Source organism: Cloeon dipterum, chromosome 2 (assembly GCF_949628265.1).
Source record: "Cloeon dipterum chromosome 2, ieCloDipt1.1, whole genome shotgun sequence".
Lineage (NCBI taxonomy): Eukaryota > Metazoa > Arthropoda > Insecta > Ephemeroptera > Baetidae > Cloeon > Cloeon dipterum.
This window is the reverse complement of record NC_088787.1, coordinates 4,378,475-4,394,109: the sequence shown is the minus strand read 5'-3', so window position 1 is coordinate 4,394,109 and position 15,635 is coordinate 4,378,475.

Sequence of the window (15,635 nt, the reverse complement as noted above, 5' to 3'; positions counted from 1 at the left end):
TCTATATTTGTTAATTATTCTCTCCTATCCTCCCGCACTCGTTTCCCTTCTTGCATTAAGTACTACAAATTATTTGCCCGGACGGGTTCGATATTTTTAGCAATAATTCAAGTAAAAAGGACTCAAATGCCGGTTTAAAACTATTCTTACCATTTTTGCTGCTTGTGCCGAGGGAGCGAGAACAACACGGAGCGAGCGAGCGAGGAATTAAACACGACTGCGAGGCTGCCTCAATCTTTTCTGTGCGCATTATGAGTGAGAAGGTTGGTTGGTTTGTTAACATTACAGCTGGCTCAACCTCTGTCGCAATAAATTGTGGAATCTTCCCTTCTTTATCTCTGCCTGCACGACCATTAAAGTGCCTTTTACGTAATTTTAACAATCGTTTCATAATTTCTAATAACTTACGATTTAAAATTTAACACCGAACAGAATTTTGTAACCAGCGACGAAGAAAATCAGGAGCAGAAGACCACTCGCACGATGCGCGCGTGCAGTGCTGCGTGCATTTGTGATGATACATATAATAATTGACGAGAAAAACTACTTTGAATGCAGATTTTGACTGCTTTTTGAGGCATCGAAATGCATTGGACGGCTTAGATGAGTTAATTAAATCCTTTTAAAAAATTTAATTCACGCACAAACAAGGTTTTTAATTATCTTTTCTCAATATTTCATATTTAAATTTGATTAATGGTGCGATATAGTTTCCGCCATAAATAATTGAGGCGTAAAATAAAATAAATTAAACTACAAATAATAATCGCAGGCATCATATTGATTAATTTTTGTCAAATCAGGAGAGATGATATTTTAATGGCACTGAGTAAATTTAACCCGAATTGATCACTGAAATTTATCATTAAAATGTAACTGAAGTCAATTTAATTTACTTTTTTTGCCTGCTGAACTGGGTGCGGTCTTCGCAGCTCAGAGAGAGATTTACGAGACAAACTGAGCATCAAATACGCTCATTCAATCTGCTGGCTAGGGGGTGCAAGGTCGGTTTCGAGGGAAATAAAAGGTCGTTGTCCGTTGAATGAATGGCGAGGGCGAGAATAAAAGAGGAAGGAAAAGAAGCAGGGAATGGATCGAGCCAGATGTTGGGTAAGAGGATTAGAGCTCGCGTGGGTTCAGTAAAATAATAAATTTTGAAGAATTGTATCGGTCTTAACGCATTCCAAATGAAAACACGCATTTGGAATGTTTAAAAAAGAATAAATCAGATTTTCATAATGAAATTGATGAAATAAAAATTAAATCAAGAGGACACTGTTCATTTCCAGTTAAAATCATTTTTTTTTTAAATTTAAGCTAAAATTACAATTTTGCTCATTGGCATTTTAGTTTGATTCGCACCAAAAGAATAAATTCCTGAAAAGTGTGTTTAGGAAAAATATCGAAAAAATAGTATTTATTCAAAATAATACAACTGTGGATCTGCCAAGCAAACATTTAAAGCCTTTCGCGCCAAAAATTGAAAATTGTTAAAGTATTTGCAAATAGGTGAAGATTCGATTAGTTGAGGAGTTTTCATCCCCAGCCAATCACGTGACTGCTTCTCTTTACGCAATCAAATGGCCTTTCACTTTCAATTCAGTTCCTTCTTTCCTTCAGCACGCTGCGATTGTACGAAAAGTAGGCAAGTTTTGAGGTGATTTGAACGATTGCAGAGACGAAATAATTGTTTGAAAGTGTTATTATGTAATTATTTTCCAGTTTTCAGCGGCAGAGACGACATGGATTGATTGTTTTGAAGCTGAAAAAGTGTCTCATTAAGGGTATGAGGGATAATAAAATACTCAAATTGATCAAAAATTTTGCAAAATGTAGAAATGTTCATCTCTTACATATATTTTGCTTTAAAAATTATTAATTTGTTTTCCCTTTTAAATGAATCTATTTTTTCAAGAGAACAGAAACGGATTTTACAAGATCAGTATGAAAGCCACTGGTTCTGGGTTTGCCAATTTTATTTTTCACATGATTTTTTTGCGAAAAAACAGTTGGAAAAACCTACCAGTTTTGATTTATTATGTTTTTCCGAATTTTATTGTTGAGCGGAATCACTAAATAAAATTAAAAACACAGAAAGGAAATTACGAACCAGGTTGAACAATTCATTCTCGGTCAATGAGCCTCGCGGGGCCCGAGGGCCGCCAAACGGCGCTCTGCCTCAACCCCACATATTATTCTTTCATGCCAATCACGACTTTTAAATAGAAGTGTTAATTTTACTTGAAAAATTCACTGTCACGATTTGATAATTTTAGCAGAAAGATATTCAGGAAAGAAACTTAAATGCGAGTTCTAGAGCTGTTGTTGCCATTTTTGATGCTTGTGCGGCGGGAGAGAACAGAAACTCACGAAGCGAGCGGGGCGAGGGCGAATAACGCAAGACTGCGAGTCTCGTTGCTTTTAAAGGAGAATCCAGGCCCCTTTTTTCCGTGCGCGCATTGCGAGTGCGAGTATAAATGTTGCCACGTAGCAAATCTGGCAGTGTCCCCAAAAGCTTTTAAAAAAAATTTGTCATTTCTATTTCTCTGCACTGCACTCTGTTTCTTCTTGCATTCAATTGCATTTTTTGTGATTTCACAAAAGAGAAACAACAAAGGGCCTTCACGCAATGCGCCTGACCCTCCGCAGAGCCGCGTCTCCGCAGCGGCGCGGAATAAAAGGTGCAGGCTCGAATTATCTCCCCATATAATAGATATTGTCACAGGCAAGGGAGAATTCTTTTTGGCGCCCAGCGGCGATCGGCCTTTTGTGCCCAGGGCAGCGTTGTTTACTCGTGAGAGCGCACCTGCGATAATATTTTGTTGCCTGCGCCAAAGAGCGAGATTTCCGCCCTTTTTGCCTGGCTGCTTGTTTATCAAGGAACATCTGTGCGGTCGGTTTTGAGAAGAAACGGGCGACTTTTTAAATAAACGTTGCCGCGGCGCACGGCGAATAGCAATAAATAGTATTGAAGCGTAAAATATGAAATCACTGCAGTGGCCGCCCCCAGTTAATGGCAACCACACTTAGTCGGCAAAGTACTAAATGCGGCGGCGGCGTCAGAAAATCGCAAAAATTGGCAAAGGGATCGATCTCAGGGTGGGGTACCCTGAATAAGGCTGGCAGGGTTGGTCAGCATTAAGAAGAAAACGTCCTATCCGAAGAGAGAGGTCAAATTTGTAAAATAAAAAAACCATTTTTGTTTGGTGGACCCAAAAAATGGAAATAAATTAATTTTTTCTGTTTTTAGGGCGGGAATATCCTCTAAATTGGCCTCAGGACCGGCGTCGTGCCTCTGAGTGCGATAACAATAAAAAGCTCTACTCGTGGAAATTTTCATTTCAAATCATTAACAGAAAATCCTCGCATTTTGGCCCAAATTAGAAACAATTCTGAATATTTGAGAGGAATAAAGCGTGCATATAGCGACAGGAATTAGGGAGCAAAGGAAAAGGAACGAGATTTACCATTTTCGGTGGTTTCTGGAAGAGCAGGAGAGAAAAAAGCCAGACGTGTAGCACAGGAAACGATCGGACGAGAGAGTGAGCGCTGCTGCTCGCTTGCCTGTTTCTCAAGCAGCTGCTCTGCCAGTGCGCACGACGAGCGTTATGGTTGCCAGATTCCTTTTGGTTCAAACGCGAGCTTTTTCCTTCGAATAAAAAAATTTCAAAATATTTTGGGAAAAGGATACGAAAAAAAATAAATTCAGATCCTTGATCTTTACAAAATACTGAAAATAGAACAGTATAATGTCATTTCTGTAAGAGGCCGGGGATTGACAACCCTGGATCGAACTTCAGCAACGAAATAAATACATCGTCTGCCTAGAGGTCTGAGCGAGCCGCGCCAAGCCGATCCGCGCCGTTTTTTTGGAGGCAGCCGCCAGTTTTTGCGAGCCGCGCCAGCGATTACCGTTGCAAAATTATTTTGGAGATGCAATTAACTTAAAATATCGAAAAATGTCATTTTTTCTAATTTTTGTATTGGAATTTCTTGAAAACTATATTAAAACCATTCTACAATTTTCAGCAAGCTTTTTTTGCTGTGGCGAGAATTATTATTATCATTTTTAAAAGAAAACAATTTTTTTTTTAATACAATCCCTGTCCTGTCCATTACCGCTAAAAACCAGAAATAAAGGACCAAATTCCGCTTTACTTTCTTAAATAAATAAATAGACCTAAATAAATAGAAACAGCTGGCATTCAGGTCTCCCAGCTAACTGCTTAAAAAAAATAGAGAATTCGCTGCTCTGCCGCGATTGCCTGCTCTTTTATTATCCTATTTTACTGCGCCTCAGTTGCATTCCAGAGAATTATTTGTGATTTCCCAGCGCGTGCAGCGCAACAACAATAACCTTTTTTACACAATGCGAGAGACCCTCAGCAGAGCCGCCTCACCAGCAGCGCACAGAGGGTGACTCGATTTCTCTTTCCGATTTTTATTTTTACTCTTAATCTTTTTAATGCTTAACAAAACTCATTTTTTTATAGAAGATTTAACTGAATTAAATAAAATAGCATTTGTTAGCCACAAATGGTGAAATCCTTGCTCTTTTTCTCTGTGCGGTTCTAACACTATTACTCTCCCACGCTCTCTCTCACCCTTTTTTCTGGCATTAATACATCTCGCTTTCGAGAGTGTTTTTCGTTATCCGAAAAAGCGAGCAGCAGAATGACAATAAAAATCCGTCACAAAAGCCCAGCTGACAATGAGCCGCCGCTCCAGCAGCGCGCAGGGTGGCCCGCTTTCCCTTCCCTTATTATTAAGTCGCCTTGGCAGCTGCTGGCCAGCCCCAAACACCCGCCAACGCAAAAGACAAAACTCTTCTTCCCACCGTGCTGCCCACTCTATTTACTCTCCTGCTATCCTCCCATACACTCGTCACTTGACTGCGGCAACCGGCAACTAGTCTGCTTCTCTGATCTCGCCATTTAAAAAATCTAAATCTCGATTGTAATTAATTATTTTCATATGGAAGACTTCATAAAATAATTAACACCCCTAATAAAAGGATAAATTTATTGATTTTTTATTTATTATGCAAGACACAAAGCTTTTTACATATCAATATCTGCAGTATAAGAAACTAAAATCAGGTGATTATATGCAAATCACGTTCTGAAATTCATTGAAAGCACCATAGGAAAGGGATGAAAGTTTTTAAATCCTCCAAGTTATGTTTGTTTCAGTCCAAATGCCGGATGCACTGAAATAATTTTTTAATATGAAAATATTTTAATGATGTATTGCAAAAATATAATTTCTTACTTCTTGAAAACGCGAATTGGACGATCTATTGCATCATTGGCGTTCAGTCGCTGGTACACCACCTCAAATTTCTTGAGCTTCCGCAAGGTTTCGCGTCTCTTAACCCAATCAATGACGGTTGCGTTGTCGCTGAGGTCGATGTTTGGCAGGTAAATGTAGACATCTTCCAGGAGCGGTGCTGACAAAATGCTCGAAAAAGCGACTGGATCAGAAAGTGAGCTGCAATGATTAAAAATTAAATGCGGTCTTAACAACGAAAAATTGTATATTTTTAGATTGGGAGCTACCAATTGTTTCAACTGCCCTTTAATAATAGAATCTACGTACGGCAGATTCAATTTTTCACCTTTCGGGTATAGAGAGAGCTTCAATTAAAAAAAATCTTTCTTTTGATCATTTTAATTACTCACTTAATGAAACCCTATTTTATCCTTATGAAATTAAAAACTGAAAATGTTCGAAAATTATAAAAAAAAGGTGAAGGAAGGTTTGTGAAAATGTATAATTTTGCTTACCAATTTAAACCTCGCCATTCAAATTGTTTCAATCGGCGCATCGCTTCAACAGGTGCGTTGTTTCCATACAAACTGGAATTACGTATTCTCAACGACTCCAGATTAGGGCATGAGCTGAAAACTTCAGCAAAGGTCAAGTTCTCCTTGGCGTCGATACCTTCAAGGGTCAACTTTTGCAGAGTCTGTCCATTTCTCTTCAAAAAACATCTTAGACCGTGAGCCGATGCACCTGAACAATAAAGATCGGCTAATTTCACTTCCGGAAAATGCGGAAACTCGTCCATTCTTTCAACATCCTCCAGTAAATGGGACCAAAACTGAAAGGAAGTTATATTGATTTGAGTCGTTAATACTAATAGCAGCAGGAAAGAAACTTTTACCTCTATTTCCGTGATTTTAGTTAAACCTCGCACCAAACGTATCTGGGCAATTCCATGAGTCCGGACAGGGGCACGCGAACGCTTGAAATAATCAGCGTTTTTAAGTACTGAAATGTGGATTCCAGACCGGTGTAGAGGTCTGAGCCACCCGATTTTTGTCGGCAGTTGGCCAAACCGGCTTTTAGCCGCCTAATATTGGCACCTGCTGGCTCGAGTCATTCACAAAAATCACGTTTCTGATTTCATTTTTTACTTGCAATTTTTCCCAAAAAATATTTTTAATGGGGAAAATATGTCTCACGAATTTGGTCATATGGACGGCAGTCGCGCGGGCGCCGTTTCGCGACCTCCTGCGTCGAGCGGCGACCCTCGCAACCACCCGCAATCCCTCGGGAGTTGTTTACCCGCGTACTGGAATGCTTGCGAAGGTAATTGACGCCGCACCGTAGCGTCGCGTGACGCGCACGCGGCGCCAGAAATGGCGTGCGCACGATGCATCGGTGCGCGGTTGAATGAGATTGTTTATTGTGCAAGGAGAACCAAGAGGAAGGAATGCAAGCAGCAAAAACTCTATTTATCGGATTAAAAAAAAAATATTGCTTTTGAGAAGATAATTCAATTTTAAATCTAATCTCGAGTTGAAGCTGAAACACATAGCTGGGCGAAATATAGGCAAATATATATTACAATCGGTTGCTTTGGAGGAAAGTCTCACTGAACGCATTTTTCGTCCAGAAGAACCACATTTCTGCCGAATATAGCTTACGAAACAGATAAAAAAGATTTTTATGTCTAAAATTTTAGCATAATACTTATAATTTTATGCGGAGGAGTGTTCAGTTTTCACTCACCACTGCGTGTGAGAGTGAAGCTTAACTCACACACATTTAATAGAATAAATATTCAGTATTTCACCAAATTTTAGTAAAAAATATTAATAACAGCTATTTCGCCTCATAAAAATTTTAAACCTGATTAAATTAAATGCAAATGAGCTCAGGTTTAAACACCTTTTGGTACTCTAATCGCTTTGTAATGCGCTCATTCAGAGGCTGGCGTTTTGATTATTATTCTCGCGACCAATTCATAATTATTCTATTATATCTAACCTATTTTTTCGACAATATTTTTAGAAAAAAATTGTGAAGAAAAACAGGAAGTTAATGCAGCCGACAAAATTTTTGTCCCTCTACAGTAGCTTTAACAGAAAAGTTCATATCAATTGCTTGTGTGCAAATTATGAAGGGAAAAAATCGGCATGTGCCGTTGCGCTGAAAATAATCGAGAAATCACAAAAGAGGAAAAAATTGGGGCGAACGCGGCAGAGGAATAAATTAAATCGAGGTTTAGCAAGCGGCATAAATATATATTTAGAGACATTTATGGCCGCGTAAATGCGTGAAGCAAGGGAAGAAAAGGCGAGCCACCTTTTTCCGCGCAGCTGGAGAGGCGGCCCAGCCAAGGGTCAGTCGCATTGTGTGAAAAGGGTCTTTGTTGTTCCTTTTGCCGCAGCATCGAGGAATCTCGAAAAATACGCTGGAATGCAGTGAAGGAGGATTTAATTGGGGGAAGCGTCGCCGTGAATAAGGAGGGAAGATTTCACAGGTGTCAACCTTTTACTCAGCATGCGCACTGAATAGAGAGGCCCCCTGATTCTCCCAGAGCAGCAAGGCAGCCTCGCAGTCGTGTTTTCACCCTCGCTCGCTCGCTACGTGTGCTGCTCTCTCGCCGCACAAACAACTCAAATGGTAATATGTTTTTAAATCTCGCAGTCGGGTCCCGTTCCTTAATATCTTTCTGCTAAAATAATGAAATCATGCAGGCGAATAATTATTAGGCCTTTTTACAATTAAATTTCGAAGCCACGATGTATTTTTGTAAATCAATTTACGCCCGTGCTGATTTTAGGGGCAATTTAAGGGCAATTCGGGGTCGGGGGCTCCCGCCAAGTCGGCGGGGGCGTTCGCACACGTCGGAAACGCCGGCTGGCGGCAACTCCGGCGTATGCGGCAACCACGAGGCTCTCGGCAAAAGTGGCAGTTGTGGCTCGCTGCGGCCAAGTGCCGCACCGATGCATCGTGCTCACGCCACTTCGGGCACCGCGTGCGTGTCACACGACGCTACGGTACGGCGCCGATTGCTTCTGCGATCATCCGGGTACGCGGGTCAACCACCCCCATGGGGTGGTGGGGGGATGCGAGGGTCAGCGCTCGACCCACGAGGTCGTGAAAGTGCGTCCGCGCGACCGTGGCACAGGGCTCGTAAATAGTGCCGCTCTGATGCGACGCGCGGACGCCACTTCGGGCGCTGCGTGCGCGTCACGCGACGCTACGGTGCGGCGTCAATTACCTTCGCGAGCATTCCAGCATGCGGGTGAACAACTCCCGAGGGGTTGCGGGTGGTTGCGAGGGTCGCCGCTCGACGCAGGAGGTCGCGAAACGGCGCCCGCGCGACAGCCGTCCATAATGTCCATAATTATACCAAATTCGTGAAACATATTTTCCCCATTAAAAATATTTTTGGGAAAAATTGCAAGTAAAAAATGAAATCAGAAACGTGATTTTTGTGAATGACTCGAGCCAGCAGGTGCCAATATTAGGCGGCTAAAAGCCGGTTTGGCCAACTGCCGACAAAAATCGGGTGGCTCTACAAGTGCCCAGCTTCTGGCGACGCTTAGCGGCAAGAAGTAAAATTAGTGGAAGCTCCCATTTTGAGCAACCGCAGGCTTAAACAGGCCACTCTTTGAGGCTAAGGCGCCAATTCGGCGCCAAAGCCGTTGTGACGCGGATTATTCCTTTTATTCCATAATCATCCCTAGACATTTAGGGGTGACAGTTAAACGCAGATCTGCTTGTTGCTCTTCCATTTACAACTATTAGCTTGTAAATTTTGCGGTTGGCTGGCTGCCCCATAAATGAAGACTGTTGAACAAAAAGGCGGCTGAAAGTAAAGATTCGTGCCTTTAGTTTTATTTTTAAATTAAAATGAAATAATTTAGGACTAAAAGCGGATGCTCTTGGAAAAAACATTGAACTTGCCTTTACTTAAATAAAAAAATAGATTTTAATTTTATTCTTTTGTTTTTGCAATTTAGAATAATATTATAGTTATTAGTATAGACATAGATGATACATCCATAATATCTAATATCAGTGGGAAATGTATTCATTGATTTCGTAGAAAATAATAATAATACTCCTGTCAGGGGTTTGCCTGACGAGGATTCGATCGATATTATTGTTAGCGATGTAAACGATGTACTCTATTTGGGCGCCCAAAGGGAAGGGAGGAGCCTGAGCTATAAAACTACCCCTCACGGAGAGGGCTAGAGACATTCACGGATTCTTAGGGGCCGACTCCAGCAGACTCTCCTTCCGACAGCAGACCGTGCTCGACGCTGGCTTTCTTTCTCTCCCTGCTCCACCTTTAGTTAGCCGCTCTCTGTAAACCTTGCGTCGACGTCCACTACAATAAATATCCAAAGGTATGCTTTTCAAAAAATGCGACCCTGCTTTGCTTTACGGACGTGCTGACTGAGCCATCAACCCTTTTAGTAGCATGGCTAAGAAATTAGGCTCACGACTCGTAATAGTACGGCGCTGCTTACAACTCCCCAGCAAAATTCAAATTCCTTGAATGTGTAAGATTTAAGGGAAAATATTCGAAATTCCTCCAAATTAGAAAGCGCATTTTTCGATCAGTTCAACGACCCTTCTTCTTCTCCTTACAATTCTCATTGCTTCAAAGGTTCTGGCTCGGAAATGTCGTTTGCGAGGCCAATGTGCGTTTTGTGCGAGCGTCCGACAGCGGACGGCGCTGTCCAGGCTGTCTACGTGGACAAGGAGAAGCTGAAGACTTGGTTACTGAATATTTGCAGACACAAATTTACAGAGGAAATTAAAGATCACGACCTCATTTGCTACTTTTGCATCTGGCACGCAGAGTGAGTCAATTGAAATATCCTGTTTAATGTTCGTTACTAATTTATTTTTAAAAAGGTTTCTGGCCAAACACGGCTTGCATTTCGACACTGATTCTTGGTGGCCTGAGGATGTTGATTATTTAGACGACGTGGCAAAAGAGCTGCGGAAAAGTTATTTTGGTAGATTTAATTAGAAAGGCAACCAATAAAAATATTTTGCATAATTTTTATTGCTATTTTAGATGGAAAAATTGAGCAGAGCTGGGTTCAGTTGGAGCAAATTGATGAGACGGAGAGCGAAGACGAAGAAACTGAAGCTGCGTCAGTATCTGGAACTGAGCAAAAGAAGAGAAAATGTTTGTACTGCAAGAAGTCATACAGATACAGATATAGTAGAACCTTGGCTAACCACGTAAAGAATGCGCACAAAAATGCCATCAGGTGTGAAAATCGAAAATGTGCCACCTATTTTCACACAATTGAGGAAAAAACTGAGCACGTCAAGAAATTTCACGAACGAAGATATATTCAGTGCTGCTTTTGTGAGAAAAAATTCCTTTACCATAGTCACTTCCGCACGCATGTTGGTCGTGTTCACTCTGAATTTTCGGTGAAATGCACTTTCCAAGGTTGCCTAATTTACTTCAAAACTGATGATGAAATGAAATCTCACTTCGACTTAAGTCACAAGGTGGAAGACGAAGCTAAAATCCACGAATGCAAGTATTGTGGGTATAGAGCCAAGCTAAAAATACATTTGGAAAGACACATTGCTGTAAAGCATTTGCCGAAGACAATCAAGTGTGAAAAGTGCGACAAATTGTTTTCAACGGTACAATTGCTGAGGATTCATGACCGTCAACATCATTCGTTCAAAATTTGCTCAGTATGCAATGCAGAAGTAACTTCGCAAAAATCCCTCCACCACCTGAAAAAGCAGAAATGCCAGCGCTGCAAAAGCACATTTGACTGCTCGGGGTTATATCAAACGCATTGGGAAACTTGCAAAGAAACCAGGTTTAAGTGTAAAAAATGTGCAAAGACGTTCCAAAAACTGTATCAGCTGAATTACCACGTGAGAAGATCACACAGAAACAACTCGTGGCGTGGTTTGCAATACAAAAATCTCGGCTTCAAATGCAGACCATGTAAAACATACTACAAAAGTGCTGTAACCCTGAAGAGTCACCTGAATTACAAACACAGCGCAGCAAATTTGAAGCAATGCGCGCACTGTCCCAAAAGCTTTTCAAGTCTCAGCTCGTTGAAAATCCATCTGGCGATGAAGCACAATTTGATCGAGAGTCAGTTTGAATGTGATTTCTGTAAGAAGGAATTTGTCTGGAAAAGTCATCTCTCTGAGCATATTAAATTGTCCCATTTGAATCGCACCCGTGGAAAATGCACACTGTGCGGCAAGGAAATGCTAATCAGTTACATGGAAAAACACCTTCTTAATGTTCATGATGCACAATAAGCCATTTCCAGTTGCACAGCTTTCAAAAATGTCTATTTTGTAATTAAATTCTAAATCTATTTTGTAAACGCTTTGAATTAAAAACTTTCGCAAATTGATTTACTGTGTTTGGCATGCATCTTTTATATCACCAAAGTTGTTGACAAAATGTATGCAACCGGCTTGACATAAGCACCGTGCAGTTTGCATAGCAAGAGAACAGTTGCAGCGTCTTTCATTTCGGCTAGAAATTCAAAATAAAATAATAATTTATAGAAAAATTGTAACCCAAAATTAGGAAAATGACAGTCTATATATAAAGCAAAAAATGTCAAGCTGGTTGTGCCATTTTAAATGTAAAACGTAAAGGTAATTATATTAAATTTTTGGAAACAAAAATTACCTGACCTTTATTTAGATTGCAATGTTTGAATTCTAAACAATATCTTAAGGTAGAGAATAGCCATCAAGTTTCATAATTGTTTTTTAAGCTTTAGTTACGTAGTGAGGCATAACGCTTATTAGAAAGATTAATTGATGCGAGGGAGCCGCCTGTCCTTTCCGCTGTTCTCGCTGCTTCCTCAGCCTGTGCCCAATCTGCTCCTACGGTGGACTATTCTGCCCTCGTGACCCCAACGCTTTGTGGTCTAATGAGTATCCGATATCCTATAGCCTGACACGCCCAAGAACCAAATCTATCAAATCCTCAAATCAACGCTGAGATACTAAACAATTCTCAGGGAAAGGGTTATTTGAACCATTTAGTTGGAAGGGTCAAAATTAACTGACCTCATTTCAAGCTCACCACTTTTATTTTTTGAAGGAATTTATGGAGAATGGGATAGAAACGAAAATAATAATAAATTTTTTTGGCTCTTTGAAAGAGATGATTTTTATTTAAATATAGATCACAGATATTTCTAAATTCGAGCTACCACCATTGTCACACCTTAGTAATCAGCATTGCATCTTTAGTCCTAAATACAACTTTAAGCGACAAAATTGACATATTTTTAGGTTCATTGGTGGCGCTGTTGACTTTGTTCCTCCCCTCGCCCCTCCTCCAAGCCATTCAATCACGCTGACGTCATTCTGGTCGCGTGCCACTCTTGCTGCGGGTTGCATAAGCTGCTCGATTTGCAGCGGCAATTTTCAACGATTGCTTTTCTCCCGATGTAAATTTTTAGTCAATCACAATTCGTTGTGAAGAAATAAAAATAAATTAATTAATAGCATTTTACTTCATTTATTGGAATATTCAAATTACATAAGTTGCGAAAAATACGCTTATAGTCATTGAAATTATGACATAGGAAAAATTACAAAACGTTGCACAAAATTTAATTCAACGCATTACTTCTATTTAATTTTTCAGACAAACAGATTTTCTAGATGATATAACAAGTAAAAGAACACGAAATAGTATCAACTACGGACTGCTAATGCCATGGATCGTTAATAAATGGGTTTTCAACCAGTTGTCGCCCATTGATTTTCCACACACCTTGCATGATTTCAGATTTTTGCTCAGCATATGTGTTTTTCTTTTGTGTGAAGCCAGAAAACATGAAGAAACGAACTTTTTCTGGCACTCACCGCATTCGAATTTGCGTTCAATCAAATTGTGTTCAACAGCCAAGTGGTTTTTCAATTTTGCAAAATTTGCAAAGCTTTTGGGACAGTGCGCGCAGTGCTTTAAATTCAGTCTCTTGTGAATGCGATTCAAGTGGAGTTTCAAGAGTTTTTCACTTTTGTAGTATCTTTTGCACGGCTCGCACTTGAATCCTAGATTTTTGTGCTGCAAACCGAGCCACGAATCGTTTCTGTGCATCATTTTGTGGTATGTCAGGGAAGAATGCTTCTTAAAAGTCTTTGGGCAATTTTGACATTTAAAAAGAGTTGTTTTGCATGTGTTCAAGTGCAATTGGTACAAACCAGAGCATTCAAATTCATTCTTGCAGCGCCTGCAGGGGTTCTTTCTCTTCAAATGGTGACTCATATCTTTTACAATAATATCTGAATTGCAAACTGAGCAAACCCGTGGCTTATGATTCTCTCTTACATGTTCTGCCAGGTGCTGCTTGGTAGAAAACATTTTTTGGCATTTGTCACACTTGATTGTCTTTGGAAAATGCAAACGAGTAATATGAATCGACAATTCCCATTTAGATTTAGATTTGTACTGGCAATGGTGGCACTTGTAGACTTTTGCCTCCTCTTCTTCCTTGTGGACAGCATCAAAGTGGTCCTTCATTTCAGGTTCGGATTTGAAATAGTAGAGGCAACCCAAGAATTTGCATTTCACGCGAAACTCGGCATGAACACGACGAATATGCTCTCTGATGATATCTAATCTTCGAAACTGTTTCTCGCAAAAATTGCACTTGATCAATTTCTTTGCTTTTGACTTTTCATGCACTTCCTTGGTGTGTTTGTCCTTTTCCTCGACAGTGTGGAAATATGTGACACAGTTCTGATATTCACACCTGATGGCATTCTCGTGCATTTTTCTCACGTGTCGACTAAAGTTTGCGACTGCTAGAACTAGTCCACAGTAAAAACATTTTCTCCCGCTCTTTCCACCTTCAGTCTTTGCCTCGCTCTCTCCATTTTCTTCCGTCTCAATTTTCGGCAACTCAATCTTCTCCAGCTGGACCCAGCATTGCTCTGCTTTTCCTTCTGTAACAATTAATCCAGACCAAAATTTGGGAATAATTAATAATATTTTAGGTTGTCAGATTAGTTTATTTTTATCCTCTTTGATAAAATAATATGAAAAATTGTTAATTTTGCCCTCCGACCCCTTATCTTCAATCGCACGTCTCCTGATGTGACAATTGCACATCTCACTGCAGCGTCGGCCAACTCTCTTGTTCGTCGTCGCGGCGACTGCCCCTCACGATCGTTTGTATGTCCAGTCTCGTATGTTATCATTTATATTTTTCTCTCATTCCTTCAACGGCTAGAAGGGCCCAAACAAGATAATTTTTTTGTGAGAAACCGATAGAGTTGGGTTCCAGTTCTGATATTTCCTGAACCGCCATAATTACTTTCTTGCGCATTCAAAATACTGAATACTCTCTTCTAGTTCAATTTTTAAGCATCATTTTTATTAGCTACCTCCCTTTTGTAGTTCTAAAATAAATTTACATGCTGATGTACCTAAATAATTCCGTCTCAGCTCCTTGATATCGTCATCCAAATGGACCAAATCCGGCGGCCACCAAGCCAAATCTTCGTGATCGCTATCATGTTCGGCCAGAAACCTTAAAATAAAGAGTCGTCAATAAAATAGAGAACAAAAAATCAGCAGCAGCTCACTCTGCGTGCCAGATGCAGAAACAGCAAATTACGTCTTCGTCCTCGATTTCCTCTGCGAATTCGTAGCCGCAGACGTTCAAGAACCAAGTCTGCAGCTTCTCCTTGTCCAATTGGACAGCATGGACAGCACCGTCCGCCGTCGGACGCTCGCAAACGCGGCAGAGCGGCTTCACCAGCGGCATCACGGCAACTCGAAATGGCGCGAATGAGATCGAAACAGCTGTTGTTCGTCAGGGTCGTCAGGTGGTTTATAGGGTAAACGAAAAGGAGAAGATTTTATAAAGCTATAACTTCAGTAAAGCAATCAATTGTTAAGATTGAAATTTATTGACTTTTAGCTAAATTGTTACTTTATTTGTCCCCACAAATATGTGGTTTGGTTTAAAAAAATAAATTCTAGAAAAATAGCTTTTGTTGAACGAATTTTTAAGCTCCAGAATTATCTTCTATAAAATGAAGCAGAAATGGTGAAGGCGATAGTTCCCTCTTTGAAACTGGATGGCGCGTTGGGTCATTTTAATATCATGAATGTTTTGTTTGCCAAATATGTATATGTATATATTTTTATTTAAATTACGATCTTTTGTGTAATATTATAATTTGTGTCAGATCAAAGCATTACTGAATTTAAATATTTTATAATTAAATTTAATCCTTTGTTATTAATCCCTTTTGTAAAAAACATCCGAATTTCTTAAAAATATTGCTTTTAGGCTTTCAAAAGTACTTGACTTCATTAAGGAGCCACAATTAATTGTATTGACTATTTG